Consider the following 20,041-nt stretch of genomic DNA (forward strand, 5'->3'; position numbering starts at 1 on the left):
CTAATTGGAACAAATATACTTGGCATCCTGTATACTTGATCATTTGGTGGCAAGGAAATTTTTAAAATAAGTTTCAAACTGAGATTTCTCACAATCATAAGTCAGTAAAGGCCATCAACTATATTGTCACTGCTCAAGGTAATAAATTGAAGACCCTTGTTAAAAAGGGCATAGTCAATAGGGGTTAGCTTTACTGATGAAAGATTAATTACATCTTGTCTGTTTACCTTTTCTGTTGCTTTGATTACCTGTGGATTTGTGGACCATTGTAGTTGTGTTTTCCTCCTCTACCTCATCTTCTTGATCGCCCCCTCGAGGGGTCTCTATTCTGCATCTCTACCGTCTCCACTAAGTTTAACAAAGGTGCTACCCCCCCAGCTGAAACTTCTCAGTCATACTGATACCTCCACTCACCACAGATGCAAAAGCGACATCTACTTTGTTCATTGTAGAACATTAGAACCGGACTTATTAGGAAGAACTGGGGTGCTTGTGGCACTATCCTGCACCTGCTGCTGGTTTTTCTTAATGGAAGTCATGATGTCATCCAACGCATACATAGATTGTTTCTGATTAGTTGTCTCCTTCATTCTTTGACTCTCCTTTGGCCAGGAAAAATGTTACCTATTTTAAATTCTCCAATGTTTCTCATGAGCTTGTGTTGTAGTACTTTCTAAACGATGTTCATAAGCTGACAATCTTCCTAGCGTCTGTTCATAAAGGTGTAGTCATTAAACAGAGACACTGTAGAGATACCAGCTTCCATTTGATACATTTTTTTGATGTCACATCTAATACTCATAAAAAATGTATTCATCAGCTCCATATAATGAGCACTTAACTTAAGCTCTTGCCATTTTTCAAGAGCTCTGGATAGGTACTCCCAAATGCTGGCTTTTTCAAAATTCTGAAACACCGTAGAACAATTCCCAGCTCCAAATATGCAGAAAAACTTAATCACTGCCACTGCAGCCATTTATAAGATTGACCCTTTCTTTCTATGGTCTCTGTATGAGCTATAAATCCATCTGTCTGCTGAGCAATATTGTAATTTACAGTTGTATCAATATTCTGAGATTGTGAGAGTAAAGGATTTGTTTGTACCGTTAATAGATCATGCAGGGATCAACCAGACCTCTGCAAAATATTTTCACCATTCATCTCCAAAACAGGCTGTGCTATCTTTGTTATTTGTAGGTGCCCAAGGAGGATCCAGATAAATTTACAACAAAACCAACAACTGGACACCACACCATGGTAAACAGTCACTGGTAGTAAAATTAATATCCAAAGGAAACCAACATACCAAGCTCTCGAAACACCATCAGATTTTAATATATACAAAGCTTTTGGGCAACAAGCCTTCTGTAGTGTGAAAAATACAAATAAAACAAACAGTTAAACATCTTATTTAAAAAAAAAAAATCACACAACACAGCCCTATCAAATTGCAGTATTTAAATATTTAAAATGTTTCATAAAAATATTCTCATGGAACACTTCATTCTAGAAACTTTCACTCGCTTAATAAAAAGCATTATTTCTTTAAAAACGTGTTTAAATTTCAAAACGGGTTTAATGACAAATGTAGGCTTCGGTATTGGGTAATTATTGCATAATCACTAAACTACTGGCTTAGTAGTTTATTATAGCCCAGTGAATAATGACATTTGCAGGTGAGTTAACACTGCATTTTATTTACTATTTTTTCTTTTGGTAACAAATTAAGGCTGATATCCTACATGACCCTGCATAGATACTTTGTACCTTCCTGAGCTCATATTTCATGTTTTCAGTTCATGTAGATGAGAAACAAAGAAATACACTTGCCCATCAAATGAAATGACACCAGCAGATGGATGGTACATGGTCTCAGGAGCATAAGGGATTAAGCAAATAATCTTAAGGTAGAAATTCCATGCAAAAAGAGAAATAAAATGCTAAAGCCCTGCACACGCCCATTAGCAGTTAGATACTCTCCTATCAATCCCTTATTGTTTAGAGAACATGGAATTATAACCAAAAACATTTTAAAAAAATCACACATTCCTAAGGGATTTCTGAAGTTGTTGTATCTTTCGGCTTTTCCTGGTTAGGGGTCGCCACAGTGGAACTCCGGTCCGCTAATGATTGGCAGTAGATTTTTACGTACCGAGTTGCCAGCTCTGACACACAACCTTCAACGAAGGTACGCACATTCACGCATGTTTCCACCCAGAAGACGCTTTAACTGAGAATCGAACAGGACAATGTCTTACTGTGAGGCGACAACGCTACTGCAGCACCACCACCACAGTACCTAAGGGATTTCTGAAGAATGAGTAATTTGTAGTATGGCAGAGTCACATGACTGGCTAACACACTCAAGCATGGGCAAACTTAACCAGCAAAGGCAGGCATAGATAAACAGACTTATTACAGATACTGACACTACTAAATAGAGCTGATGTGTGCTAAGAGGCTGCCATGGATAAACAGCCAGACGTAGTTTTAGCTAGAAGTGATAGTTGTTATACCCCCCTTTAAATGCTCCCTAAAGGAATACTTTACAAAATCATGGACCCGCTGCTGCACCAATCCTGGCTGAACTTACTCAGTGTATTTCACTTGCCCCCCCTTCAACCTAAGTCATACCTCACAGCCCTCTCCACCCTCCTCCACTCCTTTGTGTTTATAGTTTTCTCACTAACTTACCATATCCACTTTCTCACTGCAGATCAGGGGTCCTGAAGGAGAGATGAAAAGTCAGCAAGTAAAGGAGCGTAGTAGTGCTGAAATTGAATTTATCCTCAAATCTTGGTGAGTACCTTCACGAGGTGGACCCTGTTTTTCACAAAATCTCACCAAGGCGACTCTGATATATAGACTGTATTTATATAGCATATATCATGGACAGAAGTAATATAAAAAAAAAAGATAGCTGGGTGCACAAGACCCAGGATAAAAAAGTGACCAATCCTGGTAGGTGCACTGGTGCCAGGACTGGGAAAAAAATTACAGCGTAGAATCCTCAAAATACGGAAACATTCCTACAATGTGGCCAGGCCAAGCCCAGGGGGAGGGTGGCCTCCCTGTTGTACAAGGAAGTAGCAGTCCACAGAAATCACAAACATTGACTGGCCAAAGAACAGCCATAAAGACAAAAGAGTGGACTACTCAAGATAAGAAAAAAGTTATGTATTGTTATTATTATGTAAAAAGCTCAGAATTTCCAGACACAAGATATACAAAATGATTGAGAGAAATTAGAGGAAAGAAAAATACTTCCGCAGGAAAAACTGTCTCAAGCTTCAAATAAAAATTTGCTTTCATTAATACAACAGATTTTTGAAGAACAGTATATAGATCAAGAAACTTTGATCTCTTTGGAAAAAGAAGTGTCTGAGGAAGTAAGAAAATATAAACAACAAAACCTAGAGATATTTGAAAAATATAAAAAAATATGGACATGGGAATGAGAGAGATTTGATATGATGCAATATTTATGCAAAGGAGAAAGCCAAGTTAACTAATATACAGAAGGCAGGTTCAAAGATATTCAAAGAAAAATACAGGCAAAGGCATCCAGATATGGAAAATTTCACAATAAAAAGGCTAAAAGCACAAATATTTAATGCAGAAAAGATGATTAGTAAAGTAGAAGTTAAAGAAATAGAAGTTGAAGTTATGGAGTGCCTGCAAAGTGAAGGATTTAATGTAGAAGGTCTAACACAGACTACATCACAGCATGATGGAGCGAGTCCCAAGAATAAGGAAAAGCAAGAAGATCAGGAGACGTGAAGAAGAAAAATGAACAGGGGAAAGGAAAAGAGATTTAATATGGTGTAATATTTATACAAAGGAGAAAGCAAAACTAACTAATACAAAAAGAGCAGCACCAAAGATATTTGAAGAGAAATATAGGCAATATGGAAAACTTTACAATACAAAAATAAGACTAAGAGGAAAAGTAGAAAAAGAGATTAGTAATGGAGAAGTCAAAGAAATAGAAACTGAGGTAATGGAACAGCTGCAAAGAGAAGGATTCAGTGTAGAAAATCAAATGCAGAAAGCACCACAACAGGATAGAACAATGGATATCCAAATTAAGGGGAAACCAGTGGAACAGGAAGTAACAGGCCTGGTGCCATATCAAGATATTTTGGAGTCTTCTACAGGAAACCAGTATAAAAGTTCACTTGAAGCTAGACATGAAGGAAAGGAACAGGAAACTGTGATGCAGTCAATGTTGAGGAGTGATAGGCCAGTGAGTTTCCATAAGACAAAACAGATGACATAGGATGAAATTGAAGAGAATGTGCCACAAGAAGATGTTATAGAACTTTCTATAGAATTCCTGCAGGAAGAAGCTTGATAAAACAAATGAACACAGTAATTAGGACTGTCCATAGAGACCCACGTGATATAACAGAAGTAAACAGGATATATATACTGTGCTGCTAAATTAATAATTGATAAAGATCTACCACAGGAACACAGGGTAGTGAAGGAAAAGGGGGGGCGAAAGTGAATACCATTATGGAAGTATCGAATAGAGACAACTATAAAGCAGCTAAGACAAGAAGTGTCATTGTTAGAAGATTATAGAAGAGGGAACAGATCAACAAAAATATTAAGAAAGATAAATGTGATAAAAGCAATGCGCAGTATTAGAACAGACCAAAATATATTATGCACAATTGGGGATAACAAACTAAAAATTTCAAAACAGGCGGAATGACTCCGAAGATACGAAGATAAATACAAGGGAAAAGCACAAAATAAGCAATTTACTGATGATCCAAAAAAGTTTTTATAGAGAATTGGGAAATAAGGTAAAAGGAATCAATACATCGAAAAAAGAGGAAGTAGATACATTTTTGAGAAGTATCTATGAAGATCCTGTGGAACATAACAAAGATGCTAAATGGATAGAAGTAAAAGAAAGAATAAAATGTTTAAAGGTACAGGATATGACATTAGATGAAATAACAGCCAGAGAGATTGAAACAAAGTTGAGAAAAGCCTCTAATTGGAAAACACCAGGCCCAGATGCAGTACCTAACTTTTGGTTAAAGTATTAACTTCTTTTCATGAGGATCTAGCCATGAGTAAGAACTATATTTATATGCACACCCTGAACAGACACTGCACTGGTTAACAGGAAAAGCAATGCTCTTAAGAGTGAACCTGCAAGCTACCCTAAAATTTATAGACCAATAACTTGTCTTCCGACGACATATAAACTATACATGGGGATTGACGCCGTCAGAGTTTATAGTCATTTAGAAGAAAACTCAATTATGGCAGTAGAACAAAAGGGCAATAAAAGAAAGTCATATGGAACAAATGATCATTTGTTAAAGTTATAGTGGAGAACTGTAAGAAAGGGAAGAATCCAAGTATGGCATGGATCGACTATAAAAAAGCATTTGATATTATCCCACATTCATGGATAAGAGTGCTTGAAAATGTATACGGTATATCCTACTCTGATTGATTGCATTACAGTAACCATGAAACAGTGGCAGACTACTTTGCAATTAAGCCATGATAAAGGACAGATTATTATCCCAGGGATAAAAATCCAAAGGGGGATATTCCAGGCTGACTCCCTGTTATCGTTGCTGTTTTGCCTTGCCATTACTCCATTAAGCTGTTTACTTAACAGCTTAGGTCACGGCTACAATTTGGCTTCTAGAAAAAAACAAAATCTAGCAACTTCTCATCTTCTCTTTGTTGATGATTTAAAGCTGTATAGCTCATCAGATGAGGAACTGAAAGCACAGCTGCAGGTTGTCAAAACTTTTTCAGATGATATTGGAATGTCATTCGGTCTTGATAAATGTGTAAAAGCAACCTTTAAAGCAGGAAAACTGCAGCACCAAGAAAATCTTAGTTTGGGACAAGAATGTGATATAAAAGAGCTTGAGTAAGAGGGGGAGTATAAATACTTGGGAATTGATGAAGAATCCGCAATAAAACATGAACAAATGTGAGCTTAGTAAGGAATACTTTAGAAGACTTAAATTAATCCTGAAAACAGCATGGACACCTAGGAACAAGATCCAAGCTATAAATCAGTTTGCTTTTCCTGTCCTAACATAGTTTTGGAGTGACTGACTGGCCCCAAAAAGTGTTTGATAGATTGGATATTAAAACAAGAAGGATGCTTCATGCTCATCAAATGATTTATAAAAATCATTGTATACCAAGATTATGTATTCCTCATTCTGAAGGAGGTATGGGCCTCCTTGAAATTGATTACATGTATAGATCTGCAATCGTGGGACTCCACACATATCTGCTGACCTCACAAGATTCAAATCTGGTGAAAGTTTTGAAACATGAGGAGAATAAATCTAAGATAACATCTATGCTTAATTTAGCAGAAGCATATCGACGTCAAGCAGGAATGGAAATCAAACCAGAAGTGGATAAAAACCAGGCAGCAACTGAATGTGCTAAAAAACAAAAGAATGAATACAAGGTGAAGGACCAAGTGAGAAGGCAAGAAATGTGGAAAAAACATAAATATAGTTGCAAGTATAGAAAACTTCTGGAAGAGCCTCATGTTAATCAAGAACGAATGCAGGAATGGTTAAGGAGAGGTGAATTTACATCAAGAAATGAAAGGTTAATATTGGCAGCCCATGACAGTGGGCTATGTACACTCTGGTTTACCAAGTCCATTGAACATGTGGTAGAAACAGACATGTGTAGGTTTTGTGGAGCCGAATTGGAAACCATCACACACCTTATTGCTGGTTACTACTCTGTAATGGCAGAGGGACTGTATAACAAAAGGCATAATAACGTGGTGAGATTGTTACACTGAAGATTGTGCAAACATTATTGTATTGGAGTGGCTGAAAAACACTGGAAACATGAGCCACAGAGAATCATAGAAAATTATGAAGTTTACATCACATGGGATCACCCAATACCAGCAGTCCAAAAGATAGATGCTAGAAAACCGGATATAATGGTCCAAGAAAAGAAGACAAAAGTAGCACTGATCATTGAAATCACCATACCTAGTGACTACAGTGTCTTGCAATACAAAGAGAGAGGAAGTCATGAAATACCTTGATCTGCAGGCAGAAAAGAGAGCCATGTGGAAGAAAGATACCCAGTTTTAGTAGTAGTAGGAGCAACTGGTCTTATAAAACAGAATTTACAATCGTATTTAGATATGTCACCAATTCATGTAACACCATATGAATTGCAGGATGAGTTATTACTGGGCACATTGCGGGTGCTGTGAAGAGCATTTTTGGCTAACATCAAAGAGTAAAACAATGCTAATTTCATGAACTTTAATCGTATTTTGACTTAGGAATGAGGTCCATTCCCATCATGGTAACAGAAACCCAAAAGACTTGGAGAAATTAAAAAAAAAAAAAAAAAAGATCTTTCCTCTATCTTTTTTCTCTCTACTCACCTAAGCTACCTGAAGACACTTTACCCTTCTTATAATCTTCTTTATGTCCACCTTACTTCCTTGTATAATCCTGATATGAACACCACCTTTCATACTAAGGCATCACCAAATTTCTCCTTGCTGTCTTTAATCATATAATCTCGAATATCTCTTTTAAATATCTTATTAGAATTGTCTCAGGTCTCATCTATAGTATACTAATCTGTGTAACAAATAATGCCATTAATGAGTTTTTCTTCACATATTTTCTCCAACTCATGTTATTCTTTTTCATTGTACTCTGCTATGAAGCATATGGTCTATGTTTTTTCTCATTACAACATTTTTTGACTCGAGTGTTGTAGTGTTACATGATACTTTGGCCAGGCCTCCACTGTAAATGGGCACTATTTGCCGAGTCAGACTTTCCCAGTAAACAAATGTAAAATAAATAAATGATAAATAAGAATCTGGAACTGATAAGCAGACTTGGTGTTTACCAACAGATGGTGAAATTGATAGACTTGACAACATTTAAAAATCGAAACCCTACTAAACCACAAATATATTAATGATTGGTGTTGTGCTGTCGCTGGGGTAGCTTCATCAGATCTACCATGTTAGTGTTTCTAAATCATGCACTAATTCAATGTCGGAAACATTTACTTGCAATAAACTAGTGCATAAGTCATATATTATAACACATGGGAGAACGGAACAACAAAAAACATTCAGAAAAAATAGCTTCTGTTCAACCAGTTTATACGTAGGACTAAATCTCAATTGTATAAACCAGATCAGGTGCAGAGTAAAAAAAATCATTATATAATACAGATAAAGATAAATCAGTGGAACTCGTTCCAGGATGTACCTTGAAGACGTCTTTCGGTCAATCAGGATGGCTGGTTGCAGTGACTAATGAAGTGTTACCGTGAGGGTAACATTGTGGTAAACCATAAACTGCAAACCAGTTGTAGCAAAATTAAAGATTTGTCTAGGTTTCCTTGCTGGTCGGAGTGACCAGCCGGGAAGGTAACTACCTTGCTTCAATTAGTTTTGAAGTGCATGCAGTATTAAGGGAAACTCTGTGTGAATCGATGTAGGGTAGTTGAGAATTTAAACTAAAAGATTTGCAATTGTGATATTGTTTTCTAGTCACATAGAGAGATTACACTAAGTGTACATGTAGTCTACAGTGTGTGGTAAGCTTTATGAATCTCTGTCAATATTTAAAGCTGCAAGAGTATCAGTAGGCAAACTAAAATTAGGAGGAAGAAGGTGTGAGTTATGTCTGTGTTGTCTGTTCATTCAGAACAGTATACACTTGGTGTATGCTTTATTGAATCCTGGGGATAGTGTGAGCAGCAGAGGCTGTCATTGCTTTAAAAAAAAAAAAAAAAGACTTTAATTATGCAAGTAGAGGTTAGCATGAATAAATGACTTGGTTTGCACCAACAGTGGATGATATGGATAAACCAACCTTAAATGAGGCTGGCATGAATAAGGTGACTTTCTGTATAACAAGAAAAGCTGACATGGAAAAACAGTGTACAGCTACAAAGGCTGGCATAGATAAATGGATCCAGCACTTACCAAAAAAGCTGGCATGGATAAACATTCCAATAAAGCACAGCATGAGTAAGGATACTTGGAGGGTAACATGGCTAAACAGACTTGGAATGTATCAGCTATGGCTGACATTGAAACGCAGGCTTGGTGTTTACCAACAGGTCCTGGCATGGTTAAACAGACTTTATGTGGCTGCCAATAGTGGCTATAAGTAGGCAGACTTTGTGTGGCAGTTGAGGGTTGGTGTGCATCATCAAATGATGGCATGGACAACAGGCTTGGTGTGTGCCAAATGAAACTGGCATGAATAGAGACTCTTTCTGTATACAGACACCGGTAGATATCAATAATAAACATTGTTTTCCATCAGAGGCCTTCCTAGATAAATGGACTTAAAAAAAAAATAAAGCAGATAAACACATTTAGTGGATGCCAGCAGAGGATGACAAGGGTGAGGTTAAACAGTGGGTGGGAAACAATAAATATACCTGATATATGCCAGCTGAGGCTTTCACTGATGGGCGTAATGTATTTTGGTAAAGGGTTGTATAATATAACATAAACAAAATTACTGCTTTACAAATTAGTATGGCATGAATAAACTAACTTTTCATGTAGTAAAAGAGGCTGGCATGCACAAACAGACTCTGTGTATACCAACGGATGATGGATGCACAAACAGACTTGGTGTATACCAGCGCATGATGGCATGCACAAACAGACTTGGTTTATGCCAATGGGTGATGGCGTGCGCAAACTGACTTAGTATATACCAAGAGATGATGACATGGATAAACACTTGTGGTTTGTAGCTAGAAAGTCTAGGATAGGTGAAACTTGATAAGGGGTGCCATATTATTCCACCCTCGAACCCTAATGTTTATCATTTTGTTTTGTCAGAACTTAAATTACGATACTCTTAACTCACATTCATTTGCAGTTGACATCTCAGTATGTTTGACCTTAATTTGTCACAAATGTTGTAGTTTAATCTGTGGTCACATGACTGAGAAGAAGGGAAAAAAAGCCACACTTTCATTTTTCTCTCTTTTCTGAGGTTTTGTAGCCTTAGAGGTAGCTTATATAGAAATGGGAGGTGGAGCTCTTCACAAATTGATTGCATCATTATGTCATGTGGTGGTTTGGAGAGTAATATTTAAAACTGACAATTTAATTTTGTCAGGATATTTCAGTTATGTTTTGTGTCTGATTTGATGTTTATACATAAAATAGACTTTGTTTACTTTTCTACACGGTCATTAATTTTGTGTTACCACCTTAACCAGTGCCAAAAATGTAAACTAATAAAAACCGCGCAGTAAACACAACAGATAGATAAACTAAAAAAAAATGCTTAGTCAAACATAGACCAAAGGAATACATCAAAAATGGCCATTAAACAAAATAATCAGTGATTGCTTTCATTCTTTAATATCCTATAGATCTTCCTCAGACCATAAGTATTTTGAAACACAGACTCAGCCTTTAAATACCCACATGATTAACTTAGCAAATCAACATGCTTGGTGAATTAAAAAAACTCTCTACTTTAAGTAATAATTACATATAATGGCAAAAGTAAAATAAATACATGTAAAGACAAAAATATATATGCAGTTAAACTATGAAAAGTTTAGTTTCATTTAAACCTGGAACTTTATCTTTGTCTAACGTAACCTGCCAACCTGTTTCCTTTCTTTCAAGCATATTACTAAAATCTCTACCACTACTGATAACTGACAAACTATCAATCACAAAAAAATTCAAACTTTTTGAAGGTGTGACATACTAAAGCATGTCTGGCTAATGCGTGACTCAAGCCCTTGTTTTTCATGGCCAAGACTTATTCATATATACATTCAGCCAAAGTTCTATTAGTTTTGCTAACATCAAAGGCTGGATAAGAAGTGCAGCACAAGATAAATCACAAGTTTAGATTTGCAGGTGTACCTATTGTTAACAGATAAAATCTTACCTTAAAGCTTCAAAATAATAGAATTAATATTTGAGGTATACCTACAAAACTTACAGCTCTGACATTTGTGTGTACATGCCCCATTAAAACCACTACTAAAATTATATCTATATTTATAAAAATGTGCCAATTTATTTAGTTTTTAATAAGTGAAATTAAGAATGTCACAAATAACATTGAATAATTCTTTGTTGCCAAATACTATATTCCAGTTATTGTTGATAGTCTCACTATTAACATCTCTACCTATAGGTAGTACAAAAGAATTTATAAAATTCTTATCCTGTCTCTTTTTAACTGTAAATGTACAACCTTTAAAATAGGATAAAATAAATCACTGATTTTTTTTAATTTCTTTAAATATATTTTGTAATTTAGCTATGTGATAACTGTGATTTTCAAATAACCCAATCAACTTGGTGGCTTCCTCTAAAAAAAATGATCATCTCTGGTTAAATTGCTTAGTTAAATAAATTGCATTCAAACAGTGTTCCACTTCATAAAAGTGGGATGCATACTAGAAACATGTAAGTAACTGATCACAAATGTTTGTTTTACGAACAATCTAACTATAAAACCATTTCTGAGCAGCATCCATGGTAATAAATATATCTAAAAAAAATTCACTGACGTGGCATTGACAGCAAATTTAAGAAACTCAGTACTACTGTTAATATCCATTAAAAAAATTGAGAATTCTTCCCATGTGCCATTCCATATAAAATTATGTCATTTATATAGCATTTATGAAATGAAACCTAACTGTACAAAGGGTGCTTAATAAGTATCTCATTCTCCTACCACCCCATTAACAAATTGGCGAAGATGGAGGCCATTCTGTCCTCCATAGTTACGCACTTTTGTTGCTGAAAAATATTGTTTTAAAGCATAAAAATGTTGTTAGCTAGAACTAAATCCAACAGTAAACACAAAGTATACATTTCAACAGTTTGTAATGTGGTATATTTGCCTGAATATAAACAGAATCTTTACCAGTATCCCATGGGATGTATGTGTATAATGAAACAACATCAGTGGAAATTAACATAGTTTTGGTCCCAAGAAACTGATATTTCCATACCACATCCAAGCAGATTCAAGAATCTTGTAAATAAAATTGTGAGTTCTGCACTATAAGATCCAAATATATTGTAACATTTCAGTTTTACATTGGTGGGCAGAGACAATAGGAAAAAATGCAGGATTAGTAACATTTTTATGAATTTTGGGAATTCCAAAGATGGCTCTTACGTTAGGAAAGTTACTTTTCAAAAAAATCAAATGTCTGAAACTCAATAGATCATTGATTTAATAAATCTAATTGACATTTATCAACTTGATTAAATGTATCTAGCATTGTATATTTAGGAATTAACTTATAATAAGCAGTATCTGATGTATCAAATATATAATTATTATAATATTCAGTGTCCATCAAAACTATGCCATTGTCTTTATCAGCTTTCATAATTAACTGTTTGTTGTTGGTCAAATTGATCAGAGTTTTATATTCATTGATGGTCATATTAAACTTTTTAACAAAATTTTTCTTGTTAGATAAACTTTTAAAATCACAGATATAATCTTCTGAAAAAATATAAAGAGTATTTCAAGGACTGGGTTAATATGTATTGTGTTTGTGAAGTACATTAGTATCAAATATGTTAAACCCCTTTACAACATGCAAAATATATTTTAAATTTAATTTTTTCACATACAGCTTAAAGTCAACAATCAATTCAATGAAATTAGTCCATAAAACAGGAATTAGGAATAAAGGTGAAACATTTATCCAAAAGATTACATTCCTCTTCTTTTAACATGTAAGAGCTCAGGTTAAATGTCTGGCAGCTTACTTCCTCCTTTGCCAACCTCTCTCCCTCATTGTTGTTGACCTCTGGATCTGTTCATCATCACAGTCTGTTGATTGGATCTGTTCAGCTCCAAGTGAAAAGAACCAACGGACACCAAAAAAACTTTAGCTAAACATATATATGAACATGTCTTGACCATCAAAAACAAGGGCTTGAATAAATCATTAGCCAGACATGCTTCAGTATATCACACCTTTAAAAAGTTTGAATTTTTTGTGAGTGTGTGTCAGATATTGGTAGGGGTGGAGATTTTAGTAATACGTTTGAAAGAATGGAAACATGTTGGCAGATTGTTAGATGCAGATAAAGTTCCGGGAACTATGAACACAGATTTTTAATGTTTTGATTAAGTTTTCATAGTTTAACTGCATATATATTTTTGTCTTTACATGTATTTATTTTACTTGAACCATTATATGTATTTATTACTTAAGGTAGAGGCAGTTTTAAATTTACCAAGAGTTTTGATTGGTTAAGTAAATTGTGGTTTTAAATAGAAGTACTTAAAGGAAGAGTCTGTTTCAAAATACTTATGGTCTGAGAAAGTTCTATATGATATTAAAGAATGCAAGCACTGACTAATTATTTTGTTTAATGGCTGTTTTTGATGTATTCCATTGGTCTGTTTGACTAAGCCTGTTTTTTTTAGTTTGAATGTCCCAAAATGTCACATTTTTTATGGAAAGTTGAGATTTTGCAGGATAAATCATATGCACACCCAGATGTAAACGTTGGGATTTTGCATTTTTAGCACAACAAAAGCTCACTGTTACAGAATTTTAGTTGTTTCTGTTTAGTACAGTTTTTAAATGTTTCTGATATAAAATAATTGTTTTGTGTAGCTGTTTGAGAAAACTTAGGAAATACTTTGTTCTAAATTCTCAAGCCATTTACCATTTTCATATATTTTTTTATGTAAGCAATTTCCCCAAGCAGGAGCTGACTTGTGTAAAGAGAGACAGAATGCTGCACAAATTCATACTTCTGTTTCCTAGGCAATTTCTTACATTTAACCTTGAGTGAGGCTGGCAGTGTTCAACTTGTAATGAATATAAGTCTAGCTGCTATTACTTGGTATTGGAGTGGCTTTCTTTAAAAAAAAATGAATATCAAACATGAACTGATCTACATTAATAAATGGGGTCTTAAATAAAACAAAATCAAGTCAATAAATTAAGCAGAAATAATAAATTACCTTGTATACTTTCATATATGCATCCGTTTTGAAATATGAACAACAGAGCCTATTCTTCTTTTCAGCCGTTCTCCATTTCAAAGGTTTAAGTTCATAACCTGTTATTGGTATATATAGTTCTTGCAATTTATTAACTGTAAATGAAATATATGTGTATTTTTTTTATAAAAAGCATGCATGTAAATAAAGCAAAGTATTTAGAATACTGCCATTTGTAAATGTCCATAGCACAAGTTATTACTCTATTTTCATCCGAGAATTTTAACTGGGAAACTATGGATCTAAAGTTGTTGTAATTGAAGTGCATTTCACGTTACCTTAGCACTAACTTGGCAGAATAATAAGACAGTTCTTCATTTTTATTAATGCCTGCCATTTTACAGTGTTCTTTTCCATTAGCAGAGACAAATTTGTGAAAGCTCATTGAAAGACAGCCTCATTAAATTTCTGAACTAAGAGTTTTTATGCCCTTGGGTAAATGGTTCAAATGAGCTATCACATGCAACATTTTTTTCATTAGTTGAAAGGATTCTATTATCAGTTAGCTAACGATATATTAATTTTCAACAACCATGGAATAGTTCTTAATTGCTCCACATTACGTCACAATTGTGCGTTGTTGCAGATATATGAGAATATTGAACATCTAACTGTGCATTTCATTAGCAAACTTAAAAAATATATATACCTTCTGATTAAATAATATATGGTAGGCTTCCTATCAGCTGAAGTATATTTTAATTATGGTAACTGTTCAAGTTTAAAGCAACTTTTCTTTTATTGTTTCAGACAAACAGATGAACTGTCAGGAAATTGTCCAAGAAAAATAAAAAAAAAAAGGTTGCTGACAGCATTAGATAAGGTTTAATGCTAACATATTATGATAGTAATGGAATGATTGTGAGAAAACTGACCTGTCCTGGTTTGTAAAGTACTCTGATTTTACAGTCTGGCAGAAACTGAAATAAGTGCTGTTAACTCGGTACATATTCTGGACTTTCATAAAAATGTTGCAGAATAAGCCTATTTGTTGTCACAGCTTTGTCTACTTGTTAGAGGCGGTTATTTCATTTTTGCTAATTTCTGTGCAGAAACTTGCATTGTGATCCTTCAAGTGCAGCTGTACAAGGAAGCAAAACATTTTGTAGGAGCATGTGTATAGTTTTTGAGTGAGTATACATTCTATGATGGGACCAGTGGCCTGTCTAGAATGGATTTTAGACCCTCATGCCCATTGACTGTTGGGAGAGGCTCTAAAACTTCTGCAGTCTTATAAAAAATAAAGCAGATTATCAGAAAATGAATGTCTGGATCTGTGAGACCACATGCTATTCTGTGAACAGACTACATAACTTTATAATGAACTCCACCAATTGCCATAATCAGTATGATATTGGACTCAACTGAGATAAAACTTCATTTTCTGCTTTTGGGGAGGCCATTACTAACTACTTTAAAACTTAATTTAGATAATTTCATGAGGAACATAAAATTCACCATTGGATAAAGGACACTGTTTTAAGTGCTTATGTTCTGGTTTGACCTAAAATATTGACTGAATAATTATTTGTACTATAAAATAACACATTGGTTGGATGTCCGCACTGTAGTATAAATCTTAAAGCTATACTATACAGCCATACTATGTAGCATGTAGACAGCTATAAGTATGTGGTATGCAATGTCAGTATTTGCTGGCTTTACAGCTACACCTTTCTAACATTTGGAAGTATTTTCCTAAATGTATTCAGTGTGGAGTTGTAATGAAAATCTGATATCTCCCCATATCATCAAATCTTGGCTGAAAAAGATCTTTGTTCACATACCTGGTTAACAAATAAACCAAACTGAAATACTGAAAATGAAGGGAACTGGCAGTGCTTCAAATTACTCCTAGATGTGTAAAGGGTTGTGTGTGTGTCTGTGTGTGTGTGTCTGTCTGTGTGTCTCTGTCTGTCTGTGTGTCTCTATAACATATACTTGCTCTGTCTTTTTAATTTCTCCAAGTCTTTTGGGGTTCTAATACCATGACGGGAATGGACCCCATTCCTAAGTCAAAGTAAGATTAAAGTTCATGAAATTTGTATTGTTTCACACTTTGATGTTAGCCAAAAGTGCTCTTCGCAGCACCCGCAAAGTGCCCAGTAATGACACCTTCTGTAATTCATACGGGCGTTACATGAATTGGTAACATATCTAAATACGACTGTAAGTTCTTTTTTATAAGACCAGCTGTTCCTACTACTATTGGAACTGTCTGGGTATCTTTCTTCCACATGGCTCTCGTTTCTGCCTGCAGATCAAGTTATTTTATGACTTTGTGTCTCTCTGTAGGCAAGATACTGTAGTCACTAGGTGTGGCCATTTCAATGATCAATGCTACTTTTCTTATTTTCTTGGGCCACTATATACGGTTTTCTAGCATCTATCTTTTGGACTGTTGGTATTGGGTGATCTCATGTGATGTAAACTTCATCATTTTCTGTGATTCTCTGTGGCTCATGTTTCCAGTGTTTTTCAGCCACTTCGATACCATAATGTTTGCACAATTTCCAGTGTAACAATCTCACCACATTATTATGCCTTTCAGTATACAGTCCCTCTGCCATTAGAGAGTCAAAACTAGCAATAAGGTGTGTGACTGTTTCCAATTCGGTTCCACAAAACTTACATATGTCTGTTTCTCCCACATGTTCAATGGACTTAGCAAACCAGCATTTACGTAGCCCACTATCTTGGGCTGCCAATATTAACCTTTCATTTCTTGATATTCACCTCTCCTTAACTATTCCTGCGTTTGTTCTTGATCAACATGAGGCTCTTCCAGAAGTTTTCTATACTTGCAAACTATATTTGTTTTTCCACATTTCTTGCCTTCTCACCTGGTCCTTCACCTTATATTCTTTTGTTTTTTAGCACATTCAGTTGCTGCCTGTTTTTTTATCCCCTTCTGGTTTGATTTCCATTCCTGCTTGACGTCGATATGCTTCTGCTAAATTAAGCAGAGATGTCATCTTAGATTTATTCTCCTCATGTTTCAAAACTTTCACCACATTTGGATCTTGTGAGGGCAGTATATGTGTGGAGTCCCACAATTGCAGATTTATACATGTAATCAATTTCAAGGAGACCCATCCCTCCTTCAGAACGGGGAATATATAATCTCGGTATACACTGATTTTTATAAGTCATTTGGTGAGCATGAAGCATCCTTCTTGTTTTAATATCCAATCTATCCAACACTTTTTTGGGGCCAATCAATCACTCCAAAACTATAGGTTAGGACAGGAAGAACAAATTGATTTATAGCCTGGATCTTGTTCCTAGCTGTCAATACTCCTTACTAAGCTTTATTTGCATTTGTTCATGTTTTATTGCTGATCCTTCATCATTTCCCAAGTATTTATAAACCCCCTCTTGCTGAAGTTCTTTTATATCACATTCTTGTCCCAAACTGATGTTTTCATGGTGCTACAATTTTCCATTTTTAAAGGTTGCTTTTGCATATTTATCAAGACCAAATGACATTCCAATATCATCTGAAAAAGTTTTGACAACCTGCAGCTGTGCTTTCAGTTCCTCATCTGATGACCTATGCAATTTTAAATCCTTGACAAAGAGAAGATGAGAAGTCATTAGACTTTGTTGTTTTTTATAAGCCAAATTATAGCCATGACCTAAATTGTTAAGTAAACAGCTTAATGGATTAATGGCAAGGCAAAATGGCAATGGTGACAGGGAGTCACCCTGGAATATCCCCCTTTGGATTTTTATCCCTGGCATAATAATCTGTCCTTTATCATATCTTAATTGCAAAGTGGTCTGCCACTGCTTCATGGTTACTATAATGTAATCAGTGTAGGATGTACCTTATACATTTTTAAGCACTCTTTTATCCATGAATGTGAGATACTATCAAATGCTTACTTATAGTCAATCCATGCCATACTTAGATTCTTCCCTTTCTTACAGTTCTCCACTATAACTTTAACAACAAATGATCCTTTGTTCCATGTATCTTTCTTTTATTGTCCTTTTGCTATACTGCCATAATTGAGTTTTCTTCTAAATGACTATAAACTGTCAGCATCAATCACCGTGTATAGTTTATACATCATCAGAAGACATGTTATTGGTCAAGAATTTTTAGGGTAGCTTGCAGGTTCACTCTTAAGTAAGAGCATTGTTTTTCCTGTTAATCAGTGCGGAGTCTGTTCGGGGTGTGCATATAAATAGTTCTTACTCATGGCTAGATCCTCATGAAAAGAAGTTAATACTTTAAGCCAAAAATTAGGTACTGCATCTGGGCCTGGGGTTTTCCAATTATAGGCTTTTCTCATTCAATCTCTCTGGCTGTTATTTCATCCCATTTCATATCCTGTTCCTTTAAACTTCTTATTCTTTCTTTTACGTCTTCTACCCATTTAGCATCTTTATGCTCCACAGGATCTTCATAGATACTTCTCCAAAATGTATCTACTGCCTCTTTTTTCGGCAGTCTATCAATTCCTTTTACCTTATTTCCCAACTCTCTATAAAACTTTTTTGGGTCATCAGTAAATTGCTTATTTTGTGCTTTTCTCTTGTATTTATCTTTGTATCTTCTGAGTCTTTTCGCCTGTTTTGAAATTTTTAGTTTATCTCCAATAGTGCATAATAGATCCTGGTCTGTTCTAATACTGTGCATTGCTTTTATCACATTTATAATATTTTTGTTGATATGTTCCCTCTTCTATAATCTTCTAGCAATGACACTTCTTGTCTTAGCTGCTTTATAGTTGTCTCTATTTGATACTTCCATGATGGTATTGGCTTTCACCCCCCCCCCTTTTCCTTCACTACGCTCTGTTCCTGTGGTAGAACTTTATCAGTTATTAATTTAGCAGCACAGTAATATATTCTGTTTACTTTGTTATATCACTTGGGTCTCTATGGACAGTCCTAATTACTGTGTTCATTTGTTTTATCAAGCTTCTGACTTTTGGGGTGTTATTAACCTTCTGCAGTCTATTTTTCCTCATTGATCTTGATATATCTGTCTTTGTCTATTAAATCAATCAACTCTTCTCTTACCTCCTTTTCTTCCATACTGAGGGCACATCCCTTGTTTTCCATTTCCTGTGGGCATTCTATAGAAAGTTCTATAACATCTTCTTGTGGCACATTCTCTTCAATTTCATCCTGTCTCATCTGTTTTGTCTTATGGAAACTCACTGGCTTATCACTCCTCAACATTGACTGCATCACAGTTTCCTGTTCCTTTCCTTGCTGTCTAGCTTCAAGTGAACTTTTATACTGGTTTCCTGTGGAAGGTTCCAAAATATCTTGATATGGCACCAGACCTGTTGCTTCCTGTTCCACTGGTTTCCCTGTAATTTGGCTATCCATTGCTCTATCCTGTTGTGGTGCTCTTTGCATTTGATTTTCTACACTGAATCCTTCTCTTTGCAGTTGTTGCATTACCTCAATTTCTATTTCTTTGACGTATCCATTACTAATCTCTTTTTCTACTTTTCCTTTTAGTCTTCTTATTTTTTGTATTGTAAAATTTTCCATATGTAGATGCCTTTGCCTGTATTTTTCTTTGAATATCTTTGAAACTGCCTTTTCCATATTAGTTAACTTGGCTTTCTCCTTTGCATAAAAATTGCACCATATCACATCTCTTTTTCTTTCCCATGTCCATATTTCTTTTTTATATTTTTCAAATATCTCTAGGTTTTGTTGTTTATATTTTCTCACTTTCTCAGAGACTTCTTTTCCAGCGAGATCAAAGTTTCTTGATCTATATACTGTTTTTCAAAAATCTGTTTTATTAATGAAAGCAAATTTTTATTTGAAGCTTATGACAGTTTTCCCATGCGGAAGTATTTTTCTTTCCTTTAATTTCTCTCTTAATTATTTTGTATATCTTGTGTCTGGAAATTCTGGGCTTTTTACATAATAGTAACAATACATAATTTGTTTCTTATCCTCAATAGTCCACTCTGTCATCTTTATGGCTCTTCTTTGGCCAATCAATTTTT

This window comes from Protopterus annectens, chromosome 9.part0, assembly GCF_019279795.1.
Source record: "Protopterus annectens isolate FY-2018-M chromosome 9.part0, PAN1.0, whole genome shotgun sequence".
NCBI classification, from domain to species: domain Eukaryota; kingdom Metazoa; phylum Chordata; order Ceratodontiformes; family Protopteridae; genus Protopterus; species Protopterus annectens.